Source organism: Lepisosteus oculatus, chromosome 13 (assembly GCF_040954835.1).
Source record: "Lepisosteus oculatus isolate fLepOcu1 chromosome 13, fLepOcu1.hap2, whole genome shotgun sequence".
Classification (NCBI taxonomy): Eukaryota; Metazoa; Chordata; class Actinopteri; order Semionotiformes; family Lepisosteidae; genus Lepisosteus; species Lepisosteus oculatus.
Genome location: NC_090708.1, coordinates 9,002,200 through 9,028,919, shown reverse-complemented (window position 1 = coordinate 9,028,919; position 26,720 = coordinate 9,002,200). Strand labels below are relative to the sequence as shown.

General features: G+C 36.7%; 1 long non-coding RNA gene across 7 annotated transcripts; it reads left to right on the top strand.

Moving 5' to 3' along the window:
• LOC107079149 (uncharacterized) lies at positions 1 to 26,720 on the top strand. Of its 7 annotated transcripts, XR_011191391.1 has the most exons (7): positions 1 to 69; positions 11,835 to 11,967; positions 13,305 to 13,453; positions 14,495 to 14,658; positions 14,770 to 14,958; positions 19,019 to 24,875; positions 25,632 to 26,720. It is a non-coding gene; the product is annotated as an uncharacterized lncRNA (long non-coding RNA). The 7 variants fall into 7 exon arrangements; XR_011191390.1 differs by lacking the exons at positions 13,305 to 13,453; positions 14,495 to 14,658 and having other exon boundaries at positions 19,019 to 24,046; positions 24,747 to 24,875; XR_011191392.1 differs by lacking the exon at positions 13,305 to 13,453.

The window sequence follows — 26,720 nt, the reverse complement described above, 5'->3', positions numbered from 1 at the left end:
CCAGCACACGTCTTAAGGAAACCATCACTTTAACAAGACCGCAGCAAGAGACAGGCTACAAAATGACAGGTCTGTAATTTTCATACTTATATATTAAAATTAAAACTGTTATGTACTGATTCCATTCATCTTTAACTGGCATTATATTTTTGGTGTACTGTATATATGCAGTAAAAATATACCTTTTACTCATTAGTAGAGCTATAGCTCAGAAATTGTTAAAGCGAGACAATTCCTTTTTCTTTATCAATGCAACCCCAACCAAATCTTAGGCAGACAAGGGTTACTGAGTGAAATTCACTTGAAAGACGTTACTTGCACAGTTCAGGTCTGTTGATGCAAACTAAGAGTTAATACATTGCACTTCTATTCAGATAGGTAAAAGAGGGTTTTGGTATTATAACTTTTGGCCCAGTAGTTGAGGAGGAAAGATCCCTCCTGTTAAAATGCAGAAAAGTATCAGCAGATTTTTCCCACCCATGTAAAAGTCAGTTAAAAGCTGTTGTCTCCAACTGTGCCTTTAAAGCTCAGAGGAGTAGACAGCCTTACAGCAGTAATTGTAGCTTTGCAAAAACAACTCATTAGGACATGTATTTCAGAGAAGATTTAAGGGCACTCTTTATAACTTATGGAAGAGAGGCACAGACAGGCTGACAGATTCCAGTTCTATAACAACCACTTTCTATGGTTCAATCAGCTGTTTCTCCTCAGGAGAACTTTAAAAAGAAAATAACAATTTGCTGAATAATACAATATGAAAAAACAGAAAGCCATGCCATGCAGTCTGGTAATGAGTATATTCAAACATGTGAAGAAAAGTTTTAACTACCCTTTATAGAACACTAGGTGTGAGAATATTGTTAGTTTTTGATACAGTAACGTGAGTTTGAAAGTCTATCATGTATTATGTATGCTATCTAATGTAATGTATTCGCTTCACACAGGAATAAGAGTTATAGATAAAAATCATTTTTTAATCCGTAGTAAATCTAATTTAAACTTTGCTTACATACTGGAAGAATATTTTGAGAGCTGTCTAATGCCTGTATTGAATTGAGCTGTGAGTGAAAACAGAATATACTTTATTGGAAGTGAAGGAAAGGTCAGGCATGGTGAATGATTGGCTCTTATGGAAGACTTCTGGGAGGTGATGTATTGAGCAGTGAGGTCAAGGGGTAATCACAAAAAAATATTGCTGCATAAAACGCACATATTGACAGTCTCTACAGATGTGTTTTTTTCATCAAATCTGCTTTATCTCAAAGGACAAGTTCTTCTGTGCTCATTTCGATGCTCTCAAAACTATTTTATATCAGCGAGTCTGGTGTTTATTAGCATGTATCAGCAGCAGTGACATCCTGCATTTTGCAAAGTTTAGCACATTACAGCTGAAACCACCTTTCCTCATAACTACAAGACCCAGCTGCTGTGCAGAGCTGCTGATGTGATGTTGGTTTTTATTGTGTTACGTACTGTACTGTATGTGTACCACTAATCACTATTTCACAGATCATTTATCTTCTGTGAATGCATTCAGGGCACTCTAATTCTTAAAGCTTCTTCTACTGCATTGACACATTATTAATTTTCAAAGAAGGATGGCCAGTAGCAAAGAGAAATTATACTGTACCATAAAGTTTAGACGGCATAAATCTGGTTCAAAGAACCCCCCCCAAAAATAAAAGAAAAATACTGTCCAGTAACACAGTGACTCAGCTGTTTTTGGTTATACAGTACATGCAAAATAAATTAGTAAACAGTAAAAAGAATTCTTCCTCTGGCATGGAATGGTTTTACCCTGATATCAACTTCAAAAAAAGCAAACAAAAATGCAAGGTCTTATAAAACTGCTAAAGCACAGATAAGTATGATGAGATATACTTCTGAGTTAATGACTTTCATTAAAAAACAGAACTGTTGCACAATCAGAGGATGCATACAACCTCCACTATAGCAAAAAGATTGTACAAAATCTCTTTTTGAACATCTAGCTCCAGGTCCAGCTCCTGCTTCTAGGATAAAAGGTTGCAAAGTAATTCTCTTTCACAGAAATGTCGACACATCACAGAGTAACTTTCTCTGTCCTATATCACCGTCTACATCAAAGCAAGAGAGAGCGATCTGCCTCCAGACACCTCAATAATTACTCAGCAGGGACCAATGCAGACAGTAAAAGTGATCAAATATTCATGAGACATGAATCATTAAATCCAAAGTAAAAACAGGAATATTGAGAACAAGAGTGATATTTTATTGAGTGCCCATGTCATGTTGTCATGGCCTGCAGTAGAGTACAATAACTATGATTGCAAGAGTGACATTTCTAACATTTATCACCTTAAAATACTAAGGATTTTAACTAAGGAAACATCATTTTCTGATTCTGAAATACTATCAAGGATGAACCAAAGAAGAATAAAAAAAATAAAAAGATAGTTATTCAGTTTTTGCCCCTGAAGAGAAAGTAGCATGAAAAAGCATTTCAGTGGTGCTCTTGTTTTAATAGTATATTCTCTGTTGCTTAGTATAGGACTTAGGACAATAAACATCCTGAGGCATATTCTCGCCAGATGCTAGAATTTAAGAAAATCCTGGCCTGGATAGTACTTGAGAATGAAATTCAAACTAACGGAAGTGGTACTGGTAGACCAGTAGGTGGCAGTCTTCTCTCCGGCCTATAACAACTATAATAACAGGTAGAATGGATTTGAGTTTTTTTTAGGAAGAATGATACTAAGCTGTTGGGAATCCAACCTCCAGTTGAAACCACAGCTATCCTTGTCTATTGGGGATTTCAATGACTACACTAGCTATATAATTACATGTTTATTTGTTTAAATTGTTCAAACGTACCAGTAAAATTTTAAATGCATTAGACATATTTTGCATGCATAAGAATAAACTGGAAAATACAGTGAATTTAATCAAATGGTTTGCACTCTTTAGAAATGCCCCTTTTCTATGAAAGCTCTTAGCCTGACATTGTTAGACCTCAGGAGCTCAGCAAGGTTGGGTCTGGTCAGTACTAGAAAACTTGTCTGCTTGAAATTCCATGCCGGTTCTCTGGTATGGTGACGAGGAGCAGACTGTATAGGAATGGGGTCATAGGAGGTGCCACTGATCTTAGGAAATGTTAAACAGAGATGCTCACTGAATAAATGTATTTCCAAGTGTAAAGGTGTTAACCCATTTGTCCTGTCTAAATTACACATTGGGCTTCCACAATCTAGCTGCCCCAAATCTCCCCCAATTCACCATCCCCTTCCTAATACATTAAACAATTAATACATAAATACAGCCTACAAATGCAAGCAATTTGATAATTCAATAATTATTATTAATCGGACCATGTTTATCACAGTAGCAAAATGTTTTTATTAGTGGTAGGAAATATTTGATAAAGTACTCGTACTGTACACGGTACATACATAATACATATAAATTAATGCATGGATAAAATCTTCTTTATCGGAGATTTTCCATTTATTAGATTTTCTCAAACTACAAAGGTTCCTGCCTTTAATAATGCCAGAGGCCAATGAATGAGAGTGTATTTAAATCTGAAAGCTTTATGACATGTGAAATTGAATCTTGTTTGGTGTATAAAATTGAATTAAATGTTGTTCTCACTCACTATATAGAGCTTTTTGCATGTAGAATAGATACAGCAGTTCTGCCACACTAGTGCAGTGAAATTGCAAGAGCTGATTAATATTCACCCCCATAATTTACAGCAATCGCAAGTTCTTAAAAAAAACACAACAGACGTCTAAAGGATATCCTCGTAACACGCATTTATATGTCTGCTTCACTGAGTGGCACTGAACACTTGCAATGTCTTGCTGAAGTGCCCAAATAAGGGTGTAACAGCCTTCCATGAGTGGTAACTCTGACTTTACAGTACATAAGAAATGATGGAATTACAAGGTCTCCCAAGCGCAGTCATATGACACATTAATTCACATTCCTTTTAAACTACTTGTTTTATCTCTTTTTTTACTAGAAAATCCTGTAACTTTGAAGTATCTTTCTTGATGACATCCATTGTTCTTTAATCTGCATTTTATTTTGATTACAGTGATAGCATAACAACCAGAAAATCAGACAAGACCATCTGGTTCTAAATAACACAGGCTAACCATTGTGACAGTTAAAGTGTTTTCCAACAAGCTTTCTTCTTTTAGAATAAATCCTGAATAAATGCCAAGTTGAATTTGGAATGAAACTAGGTAAGTAGCTCAAGGTTTCACATTCAGAGATAATTATCCTATTGTGTCAACCTGAATGTGTATCAGAAAAGACCATCTCCTGTCCTTGAGGGCTGGGTTCTACTGTGTTTCTTGGGTATCTGTAAATCATTACCTGCAAATATAGAAAAAATAATGAGTTGAACAGGGTGATTGGCAATTTAACTCGAATTTGAAAGTCCCTGGCCTTTACAAAATTGTTTGCTTCTGATACATATAGATGGGCTTTGGATCAATACTTAACCTCTCACTGTAACCTCTCATTTTCAGTGCCTCGCCTTAAACAGTTTATCAGAAACATCACACAAGCTAGAATTAATCTCAGATGACAATCAGCAACAAACGTTAGGTGAAGTTGCTTCACAGAAAAGTTGTCATTTGTAACTGCTACCAACCGAAGAGAGAAGAGAACGCAATTAGAATTTATAGTGGAATAGTGCCCATCCACCTGTGAACTCATATCATTGATGCTGTTCTTTGCCCAGACATTCAGCTTGCTGTAAGCTTTTTGAAGAGCCTCAACCTCTGTATTATATAATGAAATTATAAGGTTCTTGTTTTTAAACCCCATCTTCAATCCATTTTCCAGCTTCTGTCTGTTAATCCTCAATCAAACTGGAGTAATGCAGAGTCATGAGAGGGAGTTGTTTTGCAGACACTGCCAAATACATTCAGCTTGATCAACAAAGACGTTGCATTCTGATTTGTTCAAGCCGATTTTTAGTAAGGATCTTAAACACCTGAGAAGACAGGCACATAAAAAAGCTGTCTTTTCAACAGGACACACCAAAGAAAGATTTATGGAAGATCGAAGGGATTTTGCGGACTCCATTGTTCACTCAAAGAGAAATATTTTTTCTTTGAAAAACATTAATCATAGCCAAGGCTAGAAATGTTTGAAAAAAAATATTGACAAAAGCTTTAAAATAGCTGTGCACTGTATTTGATAGGATTGTTTTTACATACAGTATAAAGGGGGACAGGCTACATCTAATAAAAATAATTTCAGTTATAGGATTATTATCATTATAATAATCACAGTTGTGTTATACATAAGTATATATTATGTTAAGTTATGTACGTTATGTTATACAAAGAAGTGCATGATGCACTCATTGTGACTAATATGTATAACTATTTTCAAAAATGTTTGAGCCAAACAGCTGGTAAGATTTCACCTGTTAATCAGATTTCAGTCACCTAAAGATTTCAAGCACTCAGGAGTTAATTAAGACCAAGCATGACTTTAATCTCACCAAGTATGAACTTAATCTTCACACAGTGGAAAAGCTGCAAAGAGGAAAAACAGAAGGCCCAGTTAGAAAAACACTTAGCATACAAATTAATTCCAATTATTTCATTCTAGGTGGATCAAACCTATAGTTGTGTATATTGTGCATATGGTAAACTTCATGCATATGAATTATTAAAAGTTACATTGCATTAAATAATTTGTGGAAGTTATTCAGATGGGATCCTAAAATGGTAATATCCTAATAAGGATATCCTAAGATGTTAAGATAACACACTAAGAAAATGCCCCAAGGACTTTCCTCAATGTTAAAGTCAAATATCTTCAATACATTTTGGATTCCATCCATGTCAGGAGTCGCCTGAAGTTTAGGTGTTTTGTCATTAAAGCAGTGATGGACTAAATCTACAGCAGCACTAAACGTACTTAAAACAAAGCAACAGGACTGGAAGAACAATAACAAAGAATGTCCAAATGCATACAGAAAATATAGTCAATGCAGCAATGTATAGTCTATTTTTACACTATACTCTAGATGTATTAAACATATTATTTTTTAATAAACCTTTCATAATGTGCACCACTGTGAAAAGGCAATACTTGGTTGTAGGCATTACATTAATCTTAAAAATCAATTCAAATTTGGTTTTGCTCCAGATCAAAAATGGGGCATGAGCAATCCCGAGTAAAATAATTATTGTCACGGTTGTAAGTGCCACTGAAGACGGCAAAGCCTGCATCCTTCTCCAGCCATCTATGAAATGACTATCATCATCTCTGTCTTCCTACATTTCTCCTGTGACCTTTTCCCACCTAGGATGTCTGATCATGCATTCTGTTCAAGTCCACATTCTGCATGCACAGAGTGGCACTACAGATAGGGTAGCACATCCTCTCAAAATCTATAGGGTTTTGCTTTGCTAGAACAAGAGTGGCTGTTTAAAAATAACTACGAAAAAATGAAGAAAAGAATAAATTTAAAGAACATTTTAAACCCTTGTAAGGGTGTAATACAAGCTGCTATACTTTCCTAAGCTTTATAGGACTTTAAATATTTCTATGTATCTCAAAGTCTTGTTTTCTTATCTGCCAAATCTGTTATTCCACTGGGTTAAATCTAGTTTGTACAGGTAGCTGGTTTGGTATAGCACAAATACATCAACAAGCCAATACCCTGGTATCTCTTAAAAACATCAGGATTCTTGGATAAATTAGCTACTTAAAATAGTATCATCTTATAGTCAAATCATTATTATACTACTCCAACAGGCATTTGTTTCGTTTATCAAAGACATCTACAATTCTAGAATCTATTCACAATATCAAACTTTAGAAAAACTCCTATGTATGGTACAAACAAATAGCCCATTTGTGATTTATCTCTGATCAACACTGATCAACTTTTGAATGTTATTGTGCACAATTAATATATAATATAGATCAGATACGTTATTAAATAAACATGTACCTATTAAGTTTAAATTCCTTCTGAATAAGTGGTGCACACACAAAACGTAGAAGCCCTATACAGTATTTCAAAGTTTATGTATGTGAAGTATTTATTCAGAATTTAAAAAATCATTGAAATTAAAATCATCTGAAATCTGTTCAGGGGCCTTCCTTAAGTACTTCGTTGTTTTATGCACGATTGGACTGTAAGTCTGAAGGTTGTGTTTTTTAAATATGAAATTAGGTGCAGGGAATTCTGAAATCTGTGCCAAACACTGTTAATTAAGGGGCATTGCAGTACAGCTCATCCTTCATGCCTGTCCAATTACTGGGCTCTTTCCAGATAAACAGTTAATTAGCACCAGTTGATAGGAGTTTAGTTATTGCATGCTGGACACATGCCACAATACAATTCAGAGGCATTCTAAAAGCGACATGTCAGGAAGAGTTTCTGTCACCTCTTGACCCCCCAGTTCAGAAGTACAGGAGGCTCCAATAATTCAGGCTTTTTTCTTGCCAAAATTGACGGCCAGCCTACTTTCTCCGTCTTTTGTCCATTAAATACCACTACCAGTTCAAAGCTGGCAAGCCAATTCAGAAGCCAATTGCCATTAGCAGGCAACAGTATTCAGTGCAATAGTATATGTTTGTTAGCTTAAAAAGCTTGAAAGAAGAAAAAAAGCTAAACACTGCCGATAATAAATGACAATGAATATCTGGGTTTTGTTGCTCTTGCTTAGCCAGCAATAAAAATAAAATTCTGTATTTCTGTAAAGTACAGTGCTTAAATGTTCTAGAAAGGCAGATGTTGAAGTACTAATTCTTTATTCTTGTAATGCTTACAGTTGAAAAGAAACAAAAACATTTTCCCTTGGGTGAATTGTGAAAGTGCAACTCTGGAATATAAATCATCATGTGTCTCTCTGCTCTTCTGCCTTCAGAAGTCTGTTCATTTTGCTGACAAATCAGATAAAAGCTACAGAGAATTATATAGAAAAAATATTTTAAATGCATAAATCACATGACATTAGTATAACAATACACATGACATCACACATCTTTAAGGTCCTTAAGGTATGTTGATGATTTACAGTGACTGACTTTATTGTCATACTGTATGCTTGCTTATCTATAATGCCTTTTTTCCCCCTTATAACTTATATGATCTTGTGAAGTGTAACATAATTATAATAACAGCAGGAAAGTGTTAATGAGGAGCCCAGTCAACCTCTTGCATTCACAAAAAAATATTAAATAGTCAGTATCCTTTCTTCACCTGTGCATTAATGTTGCCTTAGGGTGTGCATGTAAGTGAATGGAGTCATTTTTATGATGGAGAATCTCCTATTGACCCACGAAGGATTTACAGTGGTCCCGTTGCAGTACCATTTCACAAAAATATTTTCAAAATGTTTAACATACATGACTGGTTTCCGATCTTTAACAATTATTATAATGAGTATGACTAGTAAAATAGATTTAAATTGTACCTTTTTTTGCTTTTTTATGTTGAGGCACCATTCTGATCTGAATCTTGTATGCCTGGTTATAGTTAATATTCTGAAGGACACTGGCTGTTCTAAGACAGGCCCTGGGGTGCAACCAAGTGCTAATGGACTTTAATTTGACCTCCAGAGCTGCTTCCTAATCAATGCCCCTTTCTGCATGGAAATTAGTGACTAAACAAGTCACAGAGTCACACGTGGGCCTATTTCAGCCTGACCCAGGAGCTGATCGATTTCATGATGGGCGGGTATTGATCATCGCCAGCACGCTGTTAAACAGCTCTCTCACGATGCGCCTCTGTGTGGAGGAATCCACTTCAGCTTCTGGAAGTGAAGAGAATGAGATAAACTGTTTATTGAGCCTAACAAGGAAACCAACCTGTATTTTGAAATTCTCATGACTTTCAGCTGATAAAATGAAGGAAGATAAGCCTCACTGATTCAGTGAGCTGCAGTAAAACATGGTGAAGGTGATGTTTATGTTTTCATTACTCTCGGCAAAATAATTGCCAAACGAAAATTGGTTTCTCTCAGTGATCACTTGGGCCACTCAGCTCCTGTGTATATAAGGCGTTTTGAACTGTTTTGTTCTGCCAGAAGCCTTCAAACACAAAAATAAAGGACCACTTTGACGTCCGCTAGACTGTGTGACTGTAAATGGCTCTGTAGTGCATTCATGTTCTAAAAGCAATCCAAAATAATCATTCATAAGCATAAACATGTCCTAAGACAATGTACTGTTTTGGTAATTATTTTAGTAATGATCCACTGATCACAATGTTCTTTCAGCTGCATACTACTTACGATGAGATGTGTCAGTGCTAGCAGTAATTGCAGCTGTAGAAGCACTGCAATATATGTACTGTAGATGGAAGTATCAATCTTGTGAGTGAAAGCAGGGACACAAGCAGGTACAACGCCATCATGCCATTTCTGAAAATAAGAAATAAGGGTGAAATAAATTATTTTATTAACACAAATTCTGAAGAGACAATAGTTTAAATGAAAATATAAAGGAGCACACATGCATATTATGTTTAATGAAGTTTACTTGGCTTTAACATATCTTTGGCAAAGGACATGAATGACTGTGGTGGCAGATTCTGCAAAGGGAGGTGAAAAGAGTGTGTGTACTTTTCACCTATGACAGTATCTAGAATCCCTGAGGCAAAGTAAGGGCTGATCAGTTAAAGAGCATCTCAAATCCCACAAGACAGAATCGAACCATATTAAGAAGTATGAGTGAAAGACATCACTCTGCAGTTTACAGTCAGCTTAATCCATTCAGTGTTTTCAGCTACATTACCTCCTCCAAGTTGTAGTCCCTAATGGACTCTACATCGTAAATGGCTGTCTTTGAAAAGTTTGATATGTAAGTTAAACTGAAAAGCAACTCTGTGAATCATCTAGCAGAGACTGTTACTTAATGGTTATAATGTTTTCCACGACGGGATCACAGTTGTGACCCTCATTAATGGTTGTGGCAACAGGCATATGTCCGTGTACCCCTATGAATTCCAATGTTCTCCTTCATTACAGCCCTGGTGGAAATAATGAATGCAGACAGATAAAAAGAGAAATCTAGTTTCCTGCCATGCAGTGCCTATCAAATTACTCTGGAAGGTAACTCTTTGCTAGTATCACAGCCTGCAGCGGAAATGTACTATATATTATCACTGTCTAATTATCAGAATTGTGGAACCTCTTATTGCAAAGTTCATTTAACACACATCATGTGACATTCTCCCACAGACAAGCCCAACCTAATGAAACGTGTCAGTCTTAGAAGAGGTCAGGAAATTCAGATTGATGAAAGGGAAAACTTGCTGGCTGAGCAAAATCTCAACATCATTGAGCATCATTATTGTACACTGCAAAAAGTGAAAATGTCAGGAACTTCATTACTGTACTTTGTTTTAGTTTAATTTCTCCAGAATGTATTGACAACAGCAATTATACAGCAATTTCCTAATATTGTATCACTTATACTAGGCCTACAACCAGGATATATATACTGTATGTCATCTTGTAATTATTTTATTTTGTTAGGGCTTTTTTTCCTGTTTCAGAAGAAAGAACTTTAGTAAATATCTGATGAATCGATAAAGATAATGATTTCTTTTTTCTGGGCAGCATGGGTGATTATATTCAGGGGTTCGGGGGTACAGTAATTATCATATTGTTTTATGTATACAAATTCTTGTACCTTAATAAACAATAAACATATTGCTAAAAAACAGCATCTGTAGTCAACCCTTTTGTATAGAAAAAGTGTTTTTGACAGGAGGCTGCTTGAGAAGAGCACTGATACTGTATATATTAACACAAACAGGGAATAAATAAAGGCCATTAGCAGCCCAGGATGTCACCTTTAATTGATTCTCTCAGTTCACAGTTCAAAATGTGCAACAAAAGCATTTTATTTTTAAATCATATAATGATATAATCACATTTTATCACTTAACTTGTACCTTTTTTTTCTTTGCCTTGAGTACCAAAGGTTATAAACAGAACATTGAAGAAAATATTGATTGATATGTATTACTGTATATGCAAATCAGAATTCTTTCACATTAGTAGGAGTGGCAGTGATAACAGCACTGAAATGTAAACTAAGAGCTCTGATTGTCCCTTAACGTGAATAACCACAGGAGGAGAAGTCTGAGCTGTTTATCTTACCTCTGAGAGCTTTAAACTTGCCTACGGGTATGAGAGGCCCCTTTCCTTTCTTCAGTTCAGTCCAGTTTATTGTCATATGCACAAGTGCAATGAAATGCTTATTTGCATGTATGCTCCAATACAAAGACATTGAGGAAACACCCAAAAACAAACATTTAACTAGCTGTTGCTGCTGCTGTTCAGTAACATACAACTTAAAAAAACACCAGTGTGAGCCAGTGGTGGGAGTAGAGTTCAGTAATCTGACAGCTTGTGGGAAGAAACTGTCTCTCAACCTGCCTTTATGCTCCTATAAAGCTTACCAGAGGGAAGGGGGTGAAAAATGAGAAACCAGGATGACTGGTATCGTTAACGATACTTCCAGCCTTCCTGGGACACCGTGTTTTGTTTGATCTAAGAGGCACATTCACTTTCAAAAGAACAGCTAGCTTTGATCATCATTGCCTACAAGCTGGGGATTCATACCATTCAAAAAAGCAAGGGGTTAAAATACAATATGAAAGTAAAAACATCTTTTGTGATGTTATCTACTGCACTAGTGAATTAGCAAAGCAACTCATAGGGTAACTTCACTGACTGTCTAATTGCAATGCAGACAGCTGATGCTTGCTGCACAATGCTTCTTTAGTACAGTATGTCATTCAGCTGCCAAAAACTATGACACAATTATGAACATTTTTACATTTTTTTGTATTTTTATAGGTCTCCAATGGAATGCAGAGGGGTTCTGATGGAGAGATATAGAGATATAACCATCCTCCTTGGAGCCATTCAAGCAAGGGAAACAAGGCCAATGTCTTCAATTTTATTTTGAAGTGATGTTTTTAAAAGACCAGTGAGTTTTCCATTATGATGTCTTTTAGTCGGTCTGTACTACTAATTATTGCTGACAAAGATCACAGTCTCCACCATTTAAATCTATCTAATAATGATATGTATTCATAGGCTAAAATGACTTGAGGTAATTAGCAAACTTGTGGAGTGCCATGTGCACAGTATTTAGCTGTCCACAAAAATCATTTAGACAACTTCATTTCACAGCTAATTCTTTGCCTAGAGGAAAGTTCATTGCACTGTCGTTAAAGGGTATTAAATCTGGCTGATAACTCAGTACAGGTTCCAAACAATGCAATTATATTCATTAAACTCTTATGAATATGTATAAGCTATTTATCCCCAGAATTCCAACACAATGATTATTAAATTGACTGTCTAAAACTTGCAGCACAGATCTTTGTGCAAAACTTACAAATACTCCCATGAATCTATACTGAAACAAAAACAGTTTTGACATTTGTGTCAGTAATGGATAATTGCATTTTAAGTAATTGTATAAATACCTACTGTATATACAGCAAGGTATGGCTTGCCAAGACACTTTTGTATGGCAGAGAAAGAGAAGCTCCCTGTACTAAAAACTCCCTACTAATAAATTATTCTATTAGGGATGAATAATACACAACCCACAAAGGACTAAGGGCATATAATTAAGCTATCCCTATTAAAAAACCCAGGTGTTTTATAGTATATTTATTTTTAGTTAAATTATTTAGCGAAAATTTATACTGTACTATGATATATTTCATAGTATATTTAGCTATATACTATGTATAAATACATAGTATGTTAATTGTATTATACAGTATCTCAACCTCAGCAATTTGCTCAATCGCTTGCCCACATTTGTGTCTATCAGTGGTACTGTTTTACTGGTTCTGCTCTTATCTGACTGGCAGGCAGCATTTTGTTTCCTTTGGTCCTTGTAAATCCCCCATGACCCCAGCCTATCACAGTGTGCCATAGAGTTCAGTCTTGGGTCCATTGCCTTTTCTTATTTATACTGTATGCTTCCTCTCGGTCAGGTTATAAACAAACAAGGTCTTCAGTTTCACTGTGAAGAAGATTTTAGTTCTTTTAATCAATCCAAGATTAAAAATGTCCCTTTTACCAAGGTCTATACCTGATCGCACTACATTCCATCTGTATAAAAATATTTGCTTTTTTTCTTATTATTACCTTTTAATCTATTTTTTTTGTCTTTTATTCATCACTATTTACAGCGTCCTCAGGTTTGGAAAGCTTTAAACATTTTTAAATAAATGCTGTATGATATCTATTGCCTTGCATGCCTTTGACAATTTCCTGAAGTGATTGGTATACTGTATGTTTCAGCTGTGTGCTACAGCAGGAAGCAAAGTCAGTACTGAAGAAAAACAACTGAAATGTCACAGGATCCAGTTGCAATCTATCACCTGAAACTGAAGGCTGTTGGGCAGTTGGGTATTTAAAAGGAAAGCAGAATCTGTTAATTTCTGCAAAAGGTAAATTTTAACAAATAGATGCACCAGGCTTTTAATTCTGATATGGAAAGCCCATCCTCAAAAACTATTTTAATTACCTGCCCAGGTCTGAAACCAATTAAAGTAGAACTGCAACGCTATTTTTATATTTCAGGGTTCAGCACCAATGCGTTCATTTCAAACCACAATAAAAGTAAAATGTACACAGTAACCTAAAGAGTCTAAAAATAGACTACATTTCCATGTATGAACAGCACCATATTCTGCGATTCAGAATGAGGCCCTATTACATTGTAAACAAGCAGGCTTGTGAATACACCTCTTTTAATCCAATAGAAATATTGCTCTCAACTTCCAGATGGTTTTGCTGACAAATACTTGTCATACAAATCACTTTGGGACATTTCTGCAGTGAAATGTCTGCTGCAAAACCTGTACTTATTTGCTCATACCTCACATTACATTAGTCACTACAGTGACTAGTGAGCAGGAAGGGCTGCTTCACGTTGCAATTCATACAAACTCTCAATCTCACCCGTGGTGAGACCAGGGGTTTGTGACAACATGGTGACTTACTTTACAGTACTTCCACAAAGTTCACAATTTTGTGCTTATTCTGAATTTGTCAAATGTTTCTAAACTGTCAATGAACTTAAATACCAAATAAGCAGTTCCTGGTAATTGTTTTCCTTGGGATCAGCACAATGCATAGCATTGTCATTCCTTCAGAGGAACTGTTCTTTCTTATAAGATATTTGTATACTTTTAAAGTCAAATAGCGTTCTTGGAGAGGGAGTACAAAATGAAAGTCAGAGATGAAGGAATACTTTGGCAGAAATTAAGACTCACCAATTATCAAACAGCAAATTTGTTCTCAGATCCATATCACACCAATCACTTCTGTAAAACTGGGAAGGCTGTCCATATTCAAATTCACAGCGCTGTTCATTTTCAGTGTATTTTCTGTAGGGCCTATGGGGAGCTACAGTGGATCTTGGACAAGGTGCAGCTTTAACGTAAGCTGTTATCAAACTTACTGTCTCTTTTGACTCAAATTTACAGATGGACCATTGAAAAGTGCAGTGGGAGGGTGGCGTAGAGAAAAGTCTAACGTGCCACCCAGTGCTCTATGTGATCTCCCCACCCTTCACAGTGTTGAATTCCCCAAGTGCCCTCTGGGTCCAGGTTCTTCCACAGGAGTGTGGCGAGTGAAATATTACTCATAGGTGAGCCTTATTGTGGGCAGAGCATAAAGGAATGAGAGGCAGTCAACAAGGAGCAAAAAGGTAATTTTGCTAACCGAAAGATAGTGAAAGCTGCTAGCATTTTCTCCACAGAAGAGAAGACATGGATAGAAAGAGAGAGGAAAGCCGCATGTCCCTAGCAAGAAAGAAGAAATGAGAGACCACCTGAAAACAAGCCGCGAACCTGCCAGAGAGGGTGAGAACGAAGATCCTCCCCAAGAAGACAGAGACCAGAGAATGAGTAAAGGATGAATAGAGGATGAATAAAGAGTCCCTTAAGAGGTGAGAGAAAGCCTAACCCTTTTCCGTTAGACCTTTGCCTAGATAGGCTTAGGTACCTGTACTCTCTAGCAGCACTGTCTAAAGCAATTGGGTTTATGTTTGATGCTCGAGCCACGAATGTGCTAGGTTCAGAGAGGACACAACCACTTAGCTGCTTACGACCACTGTCTGAGAAAAAATTGACTTATAAGGAGCATCTCACTTAATCGTTTTACATCACCAAAACCACAAAACCGTTACACAAAACCTTTTATCGATCGAAAAATATTCAACTAGAACTTCAAAAAACCTGGGTAATTTATTCAAATTATGTTTGCGCGCCGCGTAGGCGCAAGCAACCACGGTGTAAGTCAATATTTACTTTTGAGTCTTGCGTCATATTTTATATTTTTTTACAAAAAAAAAACACTAAACCTTTACAGAACCTGTTATCAATCGAAAAAGAATAACCGGAGCTTTAAAAAAAAACTTGTTTTTTTTTTTAAAACACCAAGGCAATCAATCATAAAGATTTTCATTTTATCTGATGATGCACTTCCAAACTTCCAAAGTGTATCAATAAGGTAATCAATATGTCAGCAAATCATGACCACAAAAAGCAAAAACCAGCAAAAAAATATATATCCCATGTTTTTACCTTATTCTGAAGCACGATATATATTCACAAAAAACTAGACTAACCCATCTCCAGACCTGGAGAAAACTGAACGTTATTGGCTTTGGAACAGATATTTGAAACAGGACCGCCAGAAATAAGGTGATCTGATTGGTAAGAAACGCTGTCATTCATTGTATTTTCAGCCATTCAGATCCCTTAGGGGGTGAGACGTCCTCTAGAAGCCTCAGGCTGCATTCCACCTGCCTTCTAGCTGTCAATCATTGACTCAGAAGGGGTTATCAATCAGTTTCTTATCAGCGGTCCTTTTTGTCACACCAGAATGCAACTCTGAGGTTTTTTTGCAAAGCCTAACAGCAGAAAAAGTCTTTTCATATGTTTGTCTGCTGAGTGGACACATTAAGAAATAAAATAAATTTGACTGTTCACACTCAAAGCCAAAGGGGGTTTCCTTCAATTTAAGACTTGAACCAGACTCCTGTTATGTTCCGCTGCAGAGATATAACAAAATGTATAAGGGGAGGAAATTCCAGGCGGACATTGACTAAAAGGGTCTTGGACAGTACAATGCTAGTTGTTATGAATAATTATGGGTTCTGTGTTACTGTGGTGGACATCCTTTCTTCCTTCAGATCTAGATCCCTGGAGATCTCGACGTCTTTTTTAAACCTTCATTCTCTAACGGGATACCGATCAATGATGTTTTTTTAAGAAACAGCTCAGTTAAATCTGTTATGTCAATAAAATTATTGTGGATTCTAACGGCACAAAAAGAGAGCCCTTGTGGATCTAGAGATGCAAAGCTTGTTACCTCTGCTCTCTGATGGGAATGCTAAATAGGCCAGGGGGTGGGGGTGGGTGCTACACCACCAATAGCCGCTGTGTGTTTCTGAAGAGGCCTCTGCTCTGACAAAGGTAGAAATGTAGCAAAGGAAATGAGGAACTGTGGTGTGGACCGCTTTAAGCTTGTACCACGGGTTGCTTTCGTTTGCACTTGCCGAGCTATTTTAGCATAAGGGACATATTAGCACTGGAATGTGCACATTAATGCAAAGTAAACAGTGGCATGGCAGGGTATGTGGTAACGTTGTTCTCAGACTGTGGGGAATAAATACTGAGAGTGCAAATCCAACAGGTCTTAATTTAGAGACCACTCTCAAAAAAATCAATAAAAGCCACTGCACTCTGACATATGTGTTCAGAGCGCCTGGTCCTGCAGCCTTTAGATAACAAAGTGTGATTCTAGATGACAAAAACAAACACATTTAAATTGAAAAGCATTATACAATTTTATAAAAAGGGTTCTGCATTACAGTACATATATTAACAATAACACTCAAATACCTGCTGTAAAATCCAAATAAATCTCCTAAATCTTAAAAAAAAAACGGAACTCATCTGCAAGGTAATACAATAATAGCCATCCATTATCCGAAAGTGGTTTATTCCTGAGACCCAAAGCCTGTGCCAGAGGCAAAGGGCATAATGCAAGACTACACCCCTAATAAGATGCCAATCCATTACAGGACAGACACACACAGGTACAATGGCACAATTTAGGGATACCAGTTAACCTTCATGTTCCTGGCAGGTGAGAGGAAACTCAAGTGTACAGTGACACTACAATTCATTTCAGACACATAATTCCAGTTTTAGACAACGTTTCTAAGTTATGGAAGTCTCTGACGATTCATAGTAATGAGGTATTAACTGTGTCCAAACATGTGCTATGAGCTTTCAATCTGCTCATGGCAGAATTACATAGCAAAAACCTTAAACTGTTTTATATGTCATGATACATTTGAGTCATTGGATTCAAATGAGTGTAAGAGATGCATGTGAGAGACAGTAGATACATGCTAACAGCCTGTTTGGCTATAGTAAGTTTGTACTACGTTTGACTCTAGTACACATGAACACACAGGTAGAATGATAGAGAAAGCCACTCCTGATAATACATTTTAATTAAAGAGCAATAAACTCTGTCTGGGTGAGTTAAGGTTTAAATTAGGCTCCTGTCTGCCTTATTTTATCATATCAAACCACCTGCCAGTGGTTTTATGTATCTAGTGGACCAATTACAGTTGTCTCCTACTATTTACGGCATGTCAATATCCTCTCTCCTAGGTAAAATATCATGAAATGTAACCTCGACACCCTGAAAAAACCCTGAAAATGTGCTTCAGTATTATGTGTATGACTTATATTAAACTCAATACTGTGTCCATCTTCCTGAGAGCAAGATTTGCAATTACAGTGTATGCAGTTTCTTCAAAACAAAGCTACTGTATATTGCATTAATTGTTGGCACAAAAAAAGTAGATTGTAGATCGATAACTGGCACATTTCTAATGAAAGTACCTTGGGCTTTAAGAGGATGAAGGTTACAGTTTAATCTATGTGCCAGAGAAGATGCGTTCTATTGGAGACAAAAACAAAAGAATTATCCTAGGTTTGAGAGGATGGGAGATATATATGTACAGTACTAGATGAGTCTGTATATGATTTTTTAGGTTAGGTTAGGTTAATGTTAGGGTTACAGGAACCATCAAATATTGTCTGCAGCTCTATATTTTATCACACTTTAAATGATGAAATTAAGAGAATTTATACAGTAGAACAAGTTATCTTACAAATTTTGATCTGTCTCAGGTTTGGAATACAATTACATTACAATGCAATATACAATAGGAGCAGCAAAAAGTCTAAGAGAAAAAATTGAAGATGGGGCAAATTATAACTCGTCCTGTAGTTCAGGTGGGACCCAGAATCCAGCATCGAGCGTAGAAGATGTCTCAGTGGTGTGGGAATGCTAACCCTAACCCTAGCCTGGGTTTCAAAAGAGCAAATCTGCAATCTGTCTCTGAGCCCTTGAAACATCAGATTTCAATGTGTTCCTCAAGCACAAAAATATGAGTCTAAAGTGATCAAAACCACTGAAAAACCTACTGGAAAGTTACTTACTTCAATACCGTATCTTCTTTAGACATGTTTTCAATAATCTGAAACAGGAGTTAAAATTGGTAATTAAACAAGGCTGCATTTAAATTCAGAGTAGGGTTAGGGTTACAGGAACCGTTAAAAGTTGTCTGCGGCTCTACGTTTTGTTGCATTTTAAATGACGAAATTAAGAGAGTTTACACAGTAGAACAGGTTATGTGATACAGTACATGAGCTGCAAGAAGTGTCCGAAAATAAAAGTTGAAGTTAGAGCGAAATTACATCTCGTCCTAAAATTCAGGACATGGGAATGCTAACCATTCCACTCAACACTTTTACTATACAGTGCACTATAGCAGAAAGTGTCAGAAAAAAAAATAACAAGTTGAAGATACAGGCAATTTACTGTAAATATATGTATTAATACAGAAACAGTCTCCCTTTAACACTGCTGGGAAGGAAGGGTGAACCAGAGTACTTTGATTTTGGTTTTTTATCTCGTAGATGAGTTATCAGTTAGAAGAGGAGGGAGAGAGAACACCAATAGCTTGAATCGCATACGGACCAGCTCTGTCTAGAGAAACATGAATTGGGATGAGCTGAGCAACATTCTAACAAGTCTTATATGGAGACTCATCATATGAGAAATCTCTATGTTGCCTCCCTGATATTGCAAACCTGGAAGTGATCCTGGAATGAAGACTATTAATATACAGTTCTTTGGTATTACTATTTTAGCAGTGAGCTACTACTACATCACTCAGAGATTTCTACCACAGCTCAGTAAATAAGCAATCTGCAAAAAACTGAAAGAGGTGAAGACATAATGAGTTATACAAATTATGGCTGATGTCAGAATGTGTCATAAAAACATTATGTATATATGCAATTACTTTCAAATAGGCAGAACAAATTATTTAGACTATACAGTACATGATGTCATTATGTATTGTTCCTGTAATTAAAATGGCATTTCCTTTCTCTGCTCTTATATACAGCAGTGCCAAGGTTCCCTTGAAACAGATAAAGCACATTTATCTTTTGGATATCAACAGGGTTTGAAAGGGATTGATAAAGTATAGATTAAGTTCTCATTTAAAAAGCTTGTGCAGTTTCATTCTGTATGTGACAGATACTAACCTCAGTTATTTGTCTTTGAAAGCAAGTGCAACAGAATTGCTTACCTAATACTGGCATACTGGTATTTTGGTCTTGAAACTCTAATGTATACAATTGCACAGGGCTGTTTTTAAAAAAATGCTTCTTTTGTACAGCACAAAGGCTATGTCAACCAACCAATGATTTTACTATTTTCCAATAAAGCAGACTGTTACTCTTTGAAATACAACCCCACTTTATCCTTGTGACCAGAGCTCTTAGTGATGTCAAAGGCTGTGATTGTACTGTAAATACATTGAAATCTGAGATTGGATTCAGGTCATAAATTAATTCCTCCTGTTTGTAATTCACACAGTGTATGTACTGTAATTCAGTGACATTTGGCCTAACGCGACTGCCTGAAGTGGCCACAGGACCCAGCATGAAGAGTGAGGAGTGACCAAGGGCCAGTTGCAAATGTGCAGATAGGGTGAGGAAAGACAAAGTTTTCCTATATTCTAGTACACACTACTCATACTGCTTAGCAGCTTTGCTGCTGCTTATTCAGATATTTTCCAGGCGTCTGTAGCTGTAAAACAGCTCTTAAACAGCTGCTTTTTTCAAAGCAGACAGAAGGTAGCCAAGAAAGTCCCACTTTTAACACTGCTTGTCACTAATTTATATAGCTTTTGCATTGATTTCCTAAAGGCCTTCACTGTGCAGTAAACTCACACAAAAAGTATGAGCTAGTAGAAACAGCAGAGATATTCCAATTGATCTGATGGCTGACCAACAGTGAAGCTGCTTCCTGGAAGAAGTCCAGAAAAGGCTGAGAGGGTCGGGTCAGGTCTGAAATCCCATTGAGCAGCATGGAAAGTTTTTTTTGCCAGGATAGTACACTTACAGTACAGTAACAAGACACTGCTGCTCACATCTGACAGAAAATAAAATCAGTACTGGTTAACTGAATACTTCTTTTTTAGAACAAAATGATAAAAACTGGAACTTTCATGAAGGAAATATACCTATTTGCTTAAAACCTCCAGAGTCCAATCAATTAGTCTTGAGATGAGTATCTCTTGTCTGGGAATCAATCTTTTCTCTTTTCTCTTATGGTGTGCTGCATGCTTTTTAGACAGTTGTCCTACTTCTGCTTCCCTAATGCAAATCTTTTTTTCCTCCATAAAGGTAAAAAAACAACAGCTACATTGTTTTAAATTTTTGATAGAGCACTTAGTGAGATGGACAGAAATTTAAAATGCACATCCTGGCCTTTAGTGGCTTTTTTTTTCTTATCGTTTTTGAAATTGCTGAGAAAATTGCACTCCCTCCCTGATAAAGCCAAGTGGTTTCACGCCATAATGAGTTTTCCTGGCCTCAGAAACCAACCCCTAAATAATTCAGCAGCATTGTATGTTCTGGACATTACCTGAATACTCATATTTTTCTTCAGGTAAGACTTTCTGTGTTCAACAAAAACAACCTAAACCTTAATTTCATCATAAGCCAAAATAAATTAATTACAGTCATAAATCAGCAATGGCAGTAATGTAGTTGTAATTCAATAATAACTGATCTAAACTCTCTGTTATTCTACCTTGACGTCTTGCAGTAACTCAGTAGTGATAGGGGACTAAAATGTACAGAATATGGTGGTCATTCAGCAATGATTGTGGTCTCTGCTATACTGCTTGCTATGATAACTCAGTAATGACATCTACAATTAAAAAGAATATTAAGTGTTTAAAAACTGCATGTTATACATACTGTATGTACTTGTTGATAAAACGCAGGCATTGTCCCTTATTTGTCATTTTCTACACACTGCACGACCAGTCAAAAAGACACTTCTTTCTGTTTTTCAAGTCATGTTGGGCTCAATAAAAAAATTCAAAGGCATTTCCTTGGCCTTTGTGCACACTTTTCTCCCTAAATTAGGCAAGTAGCAGACAAAAATGATAATCGTCAACATATGAAACATCATCTATATTACATACCTCAAGACTGGAAATAAAAGAAAACAACTCAGAATTCTCACCAAAGACAAAGGTCACAGACAAGGTATTAAAAGAGATGAAGCTGAACTAATGGCAGGCAAGAGAACAGCAGAAAAGGCTGAAACTGTCTAGAAAATGAAAAAGGCTACTTACTGAAAATGGCTACATTACAAAGCAGAATATATAATAAGACATCAATATAAAGGACCATTTCTTTCAAGTAGGCCATATATTTGAGTTTTTTTTATGAAACTTTGAGGGAGAAGATAATTCTCTAAACTAAGAGGCTATGTGTTTGCAACTATGAGATGATACAGTACATCACCGGGCTCCATCTGAACTTAATATTCCAAACATAATTGCCTGCCAGGCACGGCTCACTATCTGGTTCTCCTGGCATTAGGTCTCACATTTGATCTCGATCCAGACAGTACCATTCAAGGATTTACATTTCCATGTTGTATTTTTAATACTTCAAAATCCAGATGATCAGACTTGCATTACAGTGGAAGCGAATTGTTCTCTTCCTGAATCCTTTTGCAGCTTTTTTGCACTGCCCGGTTTAGGAATCAGGGCCTGCTCTGCTGCTCTGTTCATTCTGTTTTCTTCTGTAAAAAATGAACAAGTTAAAGAAAATTATTTCAGGACCTTAATCGTTAAGTGTTTTAACAAACCACTGTGAAGACGAGCAAAGTCACTTAGCGTCCTGCTGAGTGCAATGACAGAGAAATGAGTCAACATTTCCCTGTTACTGGAGACCATGCACTGCCTACTTAACTGGATCAAATCCCCTCTACAAATCCATTATGGCACAATTTCAAAAACCACCTAGCAATCACATAAATTACTGTGCTGTATTTTTATTAACTTTTTATTTTCCCATAATGAAACATGTATTTCATTTTTACGGTTAGCTCATGCTTTGCAATATTAAAACTGTTGCCACACATTTAACTGACCAGAATTTCTTGCTTTTGTTCCATGTTTAGTTGTTTTTTGATTTTTTTGTGCTGTAATACTACTTCTGGAAAAAGTAACACCAAGGTCAGTCTGAACGTTTTTGAGCTATAAAAATACATAATTAACCTGAAGATTAAATTGCTAGCAAATGTATAAATATTTTCATTGTTATTTATTTTCTCCATATTTGTATTATTTATAAGCAATTCAGGGTTAAAGTTCATACAGCCTTATAAATGTTTTTTTTTTATTTGGTGGATCCTCACTTCTTAAATTATAGAATCTACAAAAGTTACATATAAAGCTCCACAATAAGATGACAGTTCCATTCTAAGCAAATAATGGATTTTCAAAAGCAGTTTGAATGGATGTTTCTGTATATTTGGGACAGGGTGCGAGTGGGTGTTTCTTTCTATCATGACAGGGCTGTGTTCAGAGCTTAGTTGGGTTCCCTGCAGTTTTCCACTTGATGGACAAGGATCCAGTAGCTCTGGAAGTTGAGCTCCCAGCTTGTACAAAAGGGACAGACCTGTTACATTTGTGCATCATCCAGATTCATTTTTCTTGTCTTGTTAAAAGCAGGAGGTCAACAGCCATGCTGTTCTTTTGCACTATACTCACAGTGTTATGTGCTACCGGCAGGTTACATGGTAATTGTATATGGGTCAACAGGTGTGCATGAAGTCTCCACATGTATTCTGTTACAGGATTTAACTCAGAAATAAAGCCTTTAACAGTGTAATAGACTGTTATACTAATTCCAAAGGAAGTGCTTAATATATTTTTTTCTGTAGCAACCCTGGCAATTGGATGACACAAAACTAAAGATTTTCCACACCAGTTAATTTCGATTCCATTTATATTTCTCTTTTTCAGGGTATCGCTGGGTCAGCCAAGTGCGGCCACACTTTTGGACAAATTATCTTCCGAAAATGATTTCCTCCAATGTTTTTTAAGTAATTTAAAACCAGTGTCATGTAACAATCACTTCTAACTAGGGCAAAATCCCCCAAAAGTACAGTCGGGACAAATGAACATTGAACAATTCATTAGTGTGGTATGCATAGAAGGTAAGAATGATTGTATAATGAAAGAGAGGAATACAATTGGTATTGTAAACACAGGTAAATGTACTGTAAAAACTTTATGGTGTTCAGAAGAAAGAAGGTGGAGATTTAAAACATATTGTGCAATGAGGCTTACAATTATTACATACCATAATAGCTATTAATAATTAAACTTTACTAAGCATGATATTTCTCCACAATCCACGCACCTACTTACTGTCAAATTCCAGGGTGAAATCACCTGGCCAAGACAAGACCCAGACAGACTTCTAACAGTGAGGTGATGAAGCCCAGCTCTCACACTCTTCACTGCTTGCTTGTACTGAAAGCTGCCTGTTCTTTGAGCATGCCAGATGGATCAACAGCACCCTGGGCAGACTAATCTGGCCGTCTGATCTTTAGGAAATGTGGTGAGAGAGACTCAGTTAATGGTGGGGGACATTCAATTGTCTTTTAAAATGCTCTGCGGCAGATCAATCTGTAAATAAATTAATAAAATTCAAAGATTACTAAAATAATGGCTGTCTCAAAGAGACTGTGGTAGCCCCCTGCAGGGTATTTTAAATACTACTCTCTCTTGCTTTCTGTGGCAATGGGTGTGGGTTTACTGTGTCACAGGGGAGTATTGTGAGGCTGTGTAATAACACAACATTCGAAAGTCTTACATAGTGTAGGACCTGTGAAACCAGCCTTTGAGCAGAATTTCTCAGTTCAGTGGTCATGCTGATCTAACATTAAGCTGGATTTCACCTGTTCCAAGGTACTTTAAAATCATTTATATACAGTATATTGTGTCTTCGCCTTGTGGCACAACATGGTATTTTTAATAATTATGTTTTAATATACAACAAATGAAAGTGTGATTAATTAAAACATCGAGGAACATGCCTAGCAGGAAAGGACCCAGTAATGTTTCTAGGATGCGTTACTGTGAAACACAGACAAAACGGATTTACTGTATGACAGCTATTAAAGACAGCTATTTACATGAGGCACAACATTCACGTGTAAATCTGTAATTTAATTATGGAATTGTCTCAGAGCAACACAGGCAATGTGTTATCAGTAGTGCTTTGAACAACGACAGAGATTGTTAAAACCTTGTTCCAGCTCATAATCAGCAGCAACAGCTGTGGCAGAGGATCACAGGAAGAATATTATGACATAATCTCGCTCCCAGGGTGCTGCCTGCAGAGAACTCAGAACAATAAAAGTTTCCACTGTCCAAGACAGCACAAGGTAAGCGTGGATGAGTTTCCAGAGGAGGGGCAGGAAAGGAAAAGTAGTTTAAGCCAAACTAAAAATGAAGAAGAAAAAAATATTATTTCACTATTGCACTTGTCACTGTGCTCCACTAGCTCAGAAATGGGATAGATACTTTTTGCAGGAGGTTCAAACATTAATTCTGTCTAGCTTGTCTGTCTAGCTTGCAAAGACTAACACTTGTCTGTGTAAATCTCTTTACACTATTTGCTTACCAGCCACGTTCACATTCGAGCAGTGCCAGCGCTATGTATGTACAGTATATATACAGTATATTATGATTTATTATATCACAGAATGCAGTGGCATGAAAATGTTTTCACATTATCTGTGACATGGCAGTACTGTATTTTGGTTTTTGATCACAGCATAGCAGCACTGCCAAAAACGTTCAGCCCCATCCTTTCAAAATATATTATTGGTGTTACTGAATCATGTGGCAATATGGCAGATAAATGTTACAAAACCATGCTGAACATCAAAAGAAATGTATCACTCACAACTGCCACAGATTCACAAAGTTATCAGGAAAATGTCCTTCTTTTTGTAGCAGGTGCACTAACTTAATTAAAACAACATGACAAGTAAATTCATTCTGCTGATTAACATTTGTCATCAACCTCAACTGGGTACTACTGTGAACGTTACAGACTACTAGAATCCAGGCTTTATACAGTATCTGCCACACATGCTCTGCACCTGGTTGAAAAAGCTGTCCTATTCTTCTCACAGGGCCTGGATAAGCATGTGCCTATTTCCTGATCTCCGAGTCTTGGGTGCAGTGTGTCACCCCAGCTCACTGAGACTCATGTCTGGTGAGCAAGTCGCCCCTGGCATTGCTACAGTATACCACACATCAACTCCTCTCAGAAGAAAGCCATAGTTACACAAGTACTGTAGCGTCGAATGGATGAGCACGCAGGATGGGCACAAAGTGATGTGACAGGACATGATCAATGTACTGTAGCACTCTGAAGTCACTACCAGTAGAGTTCTGCAGCACACAGACACTCCTACCAAGACATGCACCCTTGGATCTCCCCCTCGATCTTGGAGAGGTGTCATGACCCATGGTCTCCCAGATTGTGACCTGTCATTGACGGACAACATCTTGCCAAGACAGAGACTCCAGTCTGTGGACAACCTAGATGACAAGCAGTGGTGTTCTGACTTAGCCCAGCTTTCAGCTTACCAATGGCACAAATGCATTGCTCTCCTGATAAGCCGGGGATATTGGTTTGTTTCTGCATTCTTCTTTCTTTTCACCAGGCTTGACATTAAGAAGGTTAGGTCTAATTCCCTGAATCCAATAAACTCTCTCTAATGATGTGATCTAGTGCTATTCCTTGACTGAATCAATATCCAAAATCCATATATTGTATTCTTTTAAAAACATGGATAAACATAGATAAGTTTCTTTCGATGGCCAGTATACATTTAAAGACTTTGGCTTAATTAATTAGGCACTTAAATAGAATCAGAGAGGTGGTTATATAACCTTATATAACTTTTGGCACTGTTGATTAACAGTTTGATTATGACTTACAGTACTCATATACTACTAAATATACAGTAGTATATATAGTATATAGCACATAGCACTAAAAATATTGATACTTGAAATATGGTTATTGATTGAGCTCATTTAGCACAAATCTTTCCTGGGAATATTATGAAAAAAAAACATTCAATTTTTTCCACAAGTCTTCTGAGTCTACAGTATACAAAATAAAAGGCAAGCAGCTTTTTTTGTTGACAGCCACTCAAGGAAAATGATGCACTGGGGTATTAAAAATAAAACAGATGCTATTGACTCCAATA